Here is a 10000-nt window from a genome sequence, read left to right as displayed (position 1 = left end):
TATTATTATTATTATTATTATTATTATTATTATTATTATTATTATTGTACGTATTGGTGGTATTACGATTTTTTTTGGTTTTTTTTTTTTTTGTTTTTTTTTTTGTGTGGTTATTAATGGTATCAGTTTATTGTTTGGTTCCATTTATCATTTTTTTCCACTTTCATGTATGTTGTCATCAAATTTTATGATTTATTGGCGAAAGCCTAAGATTGAATAAACTTTGTAATATCGTATTGTAATCATCATTGTCGACGACATCGTCGTTGTCATCATCATCATCATTAACAACAACAACAACAACAACAACATTAACATCAAGTACTACAATAGAAATAAAAACAATATCAACATCATCATATAATTTCCGTCATCGTCTCCACAACTATCATTCTAACCAACAGCACCATCAAAACCACTACCATAATTACATCCTCCCTCACCGTCTCCTCTTCCTCCTCCTCCTCTTCCTCCTCCTCCTCCACCACCACCACCGCTACCACTATTCCAACCACTACCACCACCGGCACAATCATTCTAACCACCAAGAGAGCAGTAAAATTATGCAATTTGAGCTCTGAATGAAACTCGAGTCATATCGCTGTTGTTGCTTCTCGATAAAAACTTTACAGTTACTACGTACTACTGAAAACCAGTAATGTAACAGAAATATTAATCTCGCAGTTGAGGGATTAAAGCATCTCTTTAATTTTTCGAGTGAACGAAATGGACTTGTATTGTCAAGGTGTTGTCGCATTATGTCTCGTCGCTTTATTTTTTAGTTGTATTCTCTTTCGTGATTCATTTTTGATTACGTTTGGAATAATTAAAATCTACTGGTATTGTCATTTCATTGTGAATGTGATTATTTGTGGTTGAAATAAATTTTTTTAAGGCGAACAAAACAAACAAACAAACAAGACAAAACAAAAAAAAAAAAAAAAAAAAAAAAAAAAAAAAAAAAAAAAAAAAAAAAAAAAAAAAAAAAATATATATATATATATATATATATATATATATATATATATATATATATATATATATATGACCGACTCATCTTTGCCCGATCACTATAAATAGGCTAGAACCGCCACTGGTCCCTAGCCAACAGCAATACTTAACATGTAGAACGAGACATGACGCCCCGTTAAGCGATATTAAATTTTTTTCCGACAGAGACAACACTGTTTCTTGGCATTTACTCATTTTCTAACCGATTGCAGTGAAATAATGTAAGTAACGAGCCTTTTCCAAAGACTCCACAATGCGCCGCTCAGGGGACTCGACCCCACAACCTTCCAATACGAGACCGTTTGATTAATTTGACCTGGCAAACCAGCACACCAACACACCACAAGAACACTGCCACTGACACATCGCAGTCTGACAAAGACAGATGGATAGATCTTTTCAGAATTGTGTAATTACCCTTTACTTGCGAGTTTCGATTTTACTCGAGTACTAGTAGCTATTGCATGCGATCTTCTCGTCGTCTCAGACCGTAGCCGTCGTGAAGTTATAGATAGTATGCGCTTAGCTAAGAAGCTCATAACATTGCCATCCGGAAGTAACGGACCAACACACAAAACTGTGTGTATCCATGAACGTTTATAGTCAGGTTATTACAGTTCAGTGAGCATAACTCATAAACGCGGATGGCAAAAAACAATAACAAAGACCGGAGTGACGTCATCTTCGAACTATCTATAGATAGTATGCAGATGACGTCACTCAGGCCTTTGTTATTGTTTTTGCCATCCGCGTTTGTGAGTTGTTCTCACTAAACTGTATTAACCAGACTATAAAAGTTCATGGTTACACAGAGTTTGTGTGTTGGTCCGTTATACTTCCGGATGGCAATGTTGTGAACTCCTTGGCCAAGCGCATTCTATCTATAGCCTGACATTGAAACCCAAAAGACTATAATTTTGACGTCATTGTTTGGTTTTTGCACCGCCTAGTGAGTTGTCGTCAGAAGCGCTCATGGAAACAAGTTATTTCATTGGTTGAACTATTGAATACCACTCATGATTTGTTTTCTTTTGTGGCAAAAGACTGGCATTTTGACGTTATTTTTTGGTCAGTGTCAGGCTATAGATCGTTCGAAGATGACGTCACTCGGGTCTTTGTTATTGTTTTTGCCATCCGCGTTTATGAGTAATCTCACTGAACTGTATTAACCTGGCTATAAACGTTCATGGATACACACAGTTTTGTGTGTTGGTCCGTTATACTTCCGGATGGCAATGTTATGAGCTTCTTAGCCAAGCGCATACTATCTCTTGGGTGGACAAAGCAAGGGGGGGGGGGTGGGGGGGGGGTCAGTACAAATCCCACGTCAGTCCACTATCAATACCGGTCCCTTTGCTTGTCAAGCCAGTGCTATACCTACCAATAATTGAGTTCATTAAGACCAACAATATCTACTGTCATCATTGGATGACTTTGACATGATAACGGGTTTCACTCTGATGTGGTGGGTTGGGTAGACCCGCGATCTCCAGTAGTCGGTGAGAGAGAGAGCTCTAGGAATGACCTGAGTTAGATACGATTTTTTACATTTTTTTTTTTGGAGGGGGGGGGGGGGGGTGATCGTGGATAGCTCATACGGGAGAGTCACGCTCTCACCGGCCAGGCGGAGTTGTCGTACCAATAAGGTCGCGGGTTCAAACCCCCCTCGCCGCCGCGAAAAAACATTTTTATTCTCTATTGTCTTCTGGCACTTTTCTACTCACTTCATCTCTTGTGGTGGGTTACGCTCCAAGCTAGCTTTGATCAAAAACATCACTATACCAGGCGGCGAGCCTATTTTCACACTCATTTTGTTTCCTTTCCATTTTTCTAACATCTCTAATTCGTTTTTTTGATTTAGGGGAAACACGAAACGTCCTCGTTATATGTTGTCGTTCATTAAATTGAAGCTTCCATTTCGTTTACGATCGTTCTTCGAGCTTCAAGCAACAACATTTTCATCAGGAGACAAATCTACAATTCTTTATCTTTGTCCAAATGATATTGTACTGTTGTCTAAAAAGCTAATAATATTTTACTATAATTTATGTTAACTGCGAGATGGCCACGAGTAAAAATATGAATTATTATCGCTTAGAGCATGATATTATTATTATCATTATTATTATTATTATTATTATTATTATTATTATTATTATTATTATTATTATTATTATTATTATTATTACTATTATTATTATTATTATTATTATTAATTATTATTATTATTATTATCATTATTATTATTATTATTATTATTATTATTATTATTATTATTATCATCATCATCATCATCATCATTATTATTATTATTATTATTATTATTATTATTATTATTATTATTATTATTATTATTATTATTATTATTATTATTATTATTATCATTATTATCATTATTTGTTATCTAACTATATGATAAAGATCCCTCTGTTCTTAAACCATTCTCCTGTTAGTATTTTCACGTTTACTTTTAATGAATTGCATTTTAATAATAGTATCTGTTGAAGAAGGGTTATATCTGAAACGTTTTTGTTCGAAGGCTTTTAATTCCATCTAAGTGATACTAATCTGTGTACTGTAAAAAGTAATAAACAAAAATGAATAGAACACTTCAAAATTGAACAAAATACCAAACACGTAACGTTTCGGGTTCAAAATCCTTCTTCAGTCAACAGCTAAAACAATATCTATCTGGTTTTTAAAGTAATGTATTTATGTTTTTATTGTTTATGCCGTTGACTGAAGAAGGGTTTGAGCCCGAAACGTGCTGTGTTTTGTATTTGTTATTTTTTAAAGTTGCTGTATTAATTTTTGTTTATTACTTATTCCACATTACTACTTCTAATAATTTCTCCATTCGTATAACGCACTTACTTACAAATATGCCATGGTATCCATTATAAAGAATAGATATTATTACTCCATAAAATGCCATTCTTTCATATCTCATCCCATCCATTCTCGAGAAATTCCACAGACAAAACATAGACCAACACTGGAAAACAATAATTGATAGACTCACTAGCGGACAAGGGCCGAAACAACACACCATGGCATGGCTGTTACAACATGATACAGTATAGGTCCATAGGTCCAGCTGTATGTCCACCTTAACCAGTTAACCGCCGTACTCTGGAAATGCACGTATTTAAAATTTGGCCAGAAAACTCGTCCTTCAAATATCGATCGAATTAAATGACCCTCATCTTGGCACAAACTCTTAAACTTGGATATTCCGCGAAGTCTCATGTTTGAGAGTTTTTGCCAAGATGAGCGCCATTTAAATCGATCAATATTTGAAGGACGAGTTTTCTGGCCAAATTTTTAATACGTGCTTTTTCTGAGAGTATGGCAGTTAACTGGTTAAAAACAAATCCATTATTGCAGTCGGATGCTTGAGGCCCAAGTCTTTCTCTTTTTTTTTCTTCACGGACAGTGGACACATGACTCGTAATTTTACCCTGTCAGGCAAACCGCAATCTGTTGGGGGTTGGCTGCACAGAGATAAGTGGTCAAGTCATTCCACTTCAGTTTAAGCCTCGAAGGTTCAATTCTCGGTGAAGACTTTCATATTTATTGTTAGGGGGTATACGTATCTCGTATCTCAGTATACAGACTGGAGATTGGAGCTCCCGCTTTTCCCCCACTGACTCCCAACACTTGAATGTTCCAGAGATAATAATAATAATAATAATAATAATAATAATAATAATAATAATAATAATAATAATAATAATAATAATAATAATAATAATAATAATAATAATAATAATAATAATATATCTTTATTGTCCCCAAAAAAGTGGCAATTTGTCATTTGGTTACACATGTATAACAATACAATATTGACATAGACACACTCACACAAGATGCACACTAGTAACATAGTAGTTATCTTAGAAAAAAAAAATTAAAAAAGAGAAGATACTGTCTCTTATCTACAGTGCGATGATTTTTCAGTTCAATTCGCGATGAAATAATATATTATTATAGGCAATAGTGTTGTTGATATTATTGTTATTTCTGATGTTGCTGTTGCTGCTGTTCTTAGTGTTGTAGTAGTTGTTTGTTATTGTTGTTGTTGTTGTTGTTGTTGATGATACGTGTGGGTGTGTTTACATTATTAGATGACATTCCCATAAATGACTTGAAAAATACAATTTATAGATAGAATGCGCTTGGCCAAGGAGTTCACAACATTGCCATCCGGAAGTATGACGGACCAACACACAAACTCTGTGTAACCATGAACTTTTATAGTCTGGTTAATACAGTTTGGTGAGAACAACTCACAAACGCGGATGGCAAAAACAATAACAAAGGCCTGAGTGACGTCATCTGCATACTATCTATAGACGCTTCCGTAGAGCAGAGGTCCTAAATCTTTGTTGCTTTACGTCAACACAAAGACATCTTATATAACATACATATTATTTAAAAAGAAAGGTTTCAATGATTTCTTAAAGACAGACAATGATTTGAACTCCCGAATGCCATGTGGAATGGCGTTCTTGACAGACTGGCCAAAACTGTGTCTAGCCAAATAAAAAAAAAATAATAAACTGAGCTTTATAAAGCCCAATATCCACTAAATGTGCTCAAAGCGCTTTACAGGGGGTTCCTGGTCAACAGCCACATTTAATATGTAGGAAGGGACATGCCGCCTATTAGGCAAAATTACAATTTTTCGGACAAAGACAACGGTGACAACGGCCAGGTACTCATTTTACACATGAGTACGGTGAGAGAAAGTGAGAAAAGAGCCTTTTCCAAGGACTCAACTATACGCCGAGCGTGAGGCTCGAACCCAGGACCTTCGATTCGAAAGCGAGTGTCATACCACTAGACCACATAGCCGCACAAATGGGCCATAATACTTGTACCTACAAAAAATAGTTTTGTCAGACTATTAGCAAGTTAACGATTTCATTCCCCAAACATAAACGATCGACCAACGACGAAGAAGAAAGCCAGGATCTGTCTGTCCTAAGACGTGGCCACACGACGCCCGATGTGCGAGTTAAAACTCACGGAACTGAGTCGTTAACTTGCTATTATGCTTTCTTATAATGATTTAATAGCCTTTATGCTCGTAGAGACTTTTATCTTTGTTTCTTTAGTTCAAGCAAATGCCGCTGCTTGAAGCTCGTCGAAATAAATAACAATTTTCAAATGGAATAATAATAATAATAATAATAATAATAATAATAATAATAATAATAATAATAATAATAATATAATAATAATAATAATAATAATAATAATAATAATAATAATGATGATAATAATAATAACAATAATAATAATGATAATAATAATAATAATAATAATAATATAATAATAATAATAATAATAATAATATATATATATATATATTTATTGTCCATAAACAGGGCAATTTGTCATTTAGTTACACTTGTTATAACGTTATATGATAACTATAACATTGAACAGATATTTCACTCCTACTTATTTCTCTCTCTCTCTCTCTCTCTCTCTCTCTCTCTTCTCTCTCTCTCTCTCTCTCTCTCTCTCTCTCTCTCTTCCTCTCATTCTCTTTACATAACCAAGACAGAAAATAATATGGACAATTCGGGGGGTTTCCCCTTTGTCAACAAGACGCGTTGAATGAAACATTAAATACGAATGAGAGGTGTTAACAACGCCATTCTCCTCATTTCTCATTTGTCTTTAGTGTTTTATTAATCATGTTTTGTTGACAAAAAGGAAATCCGAAATGTCCACATGATCTGTCTTCGTTTGTTAAATCGAAGCATCCATTCGATTTGATTATTATTTACTTTAGCTAGATAAACTTTTCATAGTGAAAACCCAATATTTCACGGGAATTTGAACATTTTTGCATTTTTGTACAGAAATACGAGTATGAATAATAAATGTTGTATTTGGAGCGCTTGGCTTGTAGTTGGTTTGTTTACAAATAACTTCTCCACCGGTGACGTCCAATCAAGGGACGCTACTCTTCCGCTAATCTCATTCCCTATAGAGATTCTCTTTTACCAAATAGATATATAAATAAATAAATAAATAGATAGATAAATAAATAAATAAATAAATAAATAAATAAATAAATAAATAAATAAATAAATAAATAAATAAATAAATAAAGATTTGCTTGTATTTTTTTCTTTTTAAAAATCACTATTGATTGAATGCACACATTTCTAAACCATGACAGAATGAAACAATAACAAGTGGATTTTAATGAATGATCTTATCTGAGAAAATTAGGCCCATTGTGATGATTTACCATACTTCATTATTTCAAATAAATATCTTTCTAAAAGCCCATGATCGTCTGGGTAAAATCTAATCATTGTTTGAGGCAAATCAAAGGTTGTTTTTTTCATGAAGTTAGGACATAAAATGTCTGACTTAGCTGAAGAATGAGGATTCTGCTGCTGTACACAACGGTTGATGGCATCAACTTGTGGTTATACAAATAAAATGTAATGCTCTTAAAATTCTTAAAACTTTGTTTATATATATAGTTCGAAGTTGACGTCACTAAGGTCTTTGTTATTGTTTTTTGCCATCCGCGTTTATGAGTAATGCTCACTGAACTGTATTAACACGACTATAAACGTTAAAGATTACACATAGTTTTGTGTGTTGGTCCTTTTTACTTCCGGGTGGCAATGTTGTGAGCTTCTCAGCCAAGTGCATACTATCTATACAAATAAAATGAAATGCTCTTAAAAGTCTTAAGACTTTGTTTATATAGATAGTATGCGCTTGTCTAAGAAGCTCATAACATTGCCATCCGGAAGTATAACGGACCAACACACAAAACTGTGTGTATCCATGAACGTTTATAGTCGGGTTAAAACAGTTCAGTGAGCATTACTCATAAACGCGGATGGCAAAAAACAATAACAAAGACCTGAGTGACGTCATCTTCGAACTACCTATAGACAGTTCGAAGTTGACGTCACTAAGGTCTTTGTTATTGTTTTTTGCCATCCGCGTTTATGAGTAATTCTCACTAAACTGTATCAATCAGACTATAAAAGTTCAACATTACACATAGTTTTGTGTGTTGGTCGTTTTTTCTTCCGGACGGCAATGTTGTGAGCTTCTTAGCCAAGCGCATACTATCTATAGAAGAGAAGGAGTTGATGTCAGTCCGATTTGATATTATTTTTAGACAGCATATTAGTTCTCACTAAATTATAGATAGAATGAGGCGGAGGTCACTCAGGTCTTTGTTATTATTTTTTACAATCCGCGTTTATGAGTAATTCTCACAAAACTTCACTAACAATTTTATAAACGACCAAGATTACACATAGTTTTGTGAGTCGGTCCGTTATACTTCCGGATGGGAATGTTGTGAGCTTCTCGGTCAAGCGCATACTATCTATACCAATCAAGCAAAAACGTGAAAGGTTACATACAGTTTTGTGTTTTTGTATGTTTAAATCTGGCAGGTGGATGTTGTGAGAAATTTGCCTAAATGCATAGCATCAAAAGTGAAGTGGAAAAAAAATAGATAAATAAATCCTGTGCGCTTGGCTAAGAAACTCACAACATTGCCATCCGGAAATATAACGGACCAACACACAAAACTATGTGTAACCTTAATCATTTATAGTCTGGTTAATACATAGTAAGAATAACTCATAAACATGGATGGCAAAAAAAATTACCAAGACCTGAGTGACGTCAACTTCGTTCTTCCTCTAGATAAAATTCGCTTGGCTAAGAAGCTCATAACATTGCCATCCGGAAGTATAACGGACCAACACACAAAACTTTGTGTATCCATGAACGTTTATAGTCAGGTTAATACAGTTCAGTGAGCATTACTCATAAACGCGGATGGCAAAAAACAATAACAAAGACCTGAGTGATGTCAACTTCGTTCTTCCTATAGCTGGAAAAATACCGGTAGGGGGGGGGGGGGGGGGGGGGGGGGGTACCATGAGAAATGGTAAGATGACTCATGCTTGTGTCGTACTTGGTAAACAACAATTAGATTGACCAGGAGACTGACCCGTGTACGATGTACCACTTATGAAAGTAGGTTTGTGTCGATTTACATTACCTTGTCGGTGAATCAGAGGAAAAGAGCTCTTTATGTAGAAAACATACGTATTTGTACGAGTTTACCATAATAAAAGAGAGAGAGAGAGAGAGAGAGAGAGAGGAGAGAGAGAGAGAGAGAGAGATGGGGGGGGGGGGGGGGGTAAAGACCTTATAATATGTAGAAAACCTACGTATTTGTACGAGTTACCCATATGTTTTCATAATAAGAGAGAGAGAGAGAGAGAGAGAGAGAGAGAGAGAGAGAGAGAGGGGAGAGAGAGAGAGAGAGAGAGAGAGAGAGAGAGAGAGGAGGAGGAGGAGGAGGAGGAGGAGGAGAAGGAGGAGGAGGAGGAAAAGAAACAAATACAAATATGAAGAAATAGCATAGGAGATGATAAGAGATATAGTATGTATCATATATCGTTCTACATGTTACGTGTTGCTGTGGTCAGGGACTCTTTATAAAGCTCTTTGAGCACATTTAGTGGATATTGCTCTATATATAAGCTCACACTTTTGTTGTTGTTTTTTGTTTGGTTTTGTTTGTTTTTTTTTTTTTGTTTTTTTTTTTTTTTTTTTTTTTTGTTTTTGTTTTTTTTGGTTTGAGGGGGGTGTACGGCATAGTGGATAGATAGATCCGGGATCGAGTCCAGCTGTCGGCATCTCGTTTTGTTTTGTTTGTTTTTTGTTGTTGTTTTTTTTTTTTGGGGGGGGGGGGGGGTTGTGTGGGGGTTTTTTTTGGTGGAGGGGGGGGGGGGGGGAGTTCCCCTTATAAAAGAGATTTACTTACATTGCTTACTTTTGCGCAATACAGGGTGGCCGTCCTCTGAGTTATCTCGGTCTGTTCTCACAAAGATGAATAAAGAGTTGTTTTGTGGAAAGGGAGTCGGGGGAGGGGGGGGGGGGGGGGAGTATGCATAAGTGAAAACTGTAGTGCCTT

This window comes from Berghia stephanieae, chromosome 6, assembly GCF_034508935.2.
Source record: "Berghia stephanieae isolate SIO BIC M18660-M18661 chromosome 6, UCSD_Bste_1.3, whole genome shotgun sequence".
NCBI classification, from domain to species: Eukaryota; Metazoa; Mollusca; class Gastropoda; order Nudibranchia; family Aeolidiidae; genus Berghia; species Berghia stephanieae.
Note: the sequence above shows the minus strand (reverse complement) of the source record.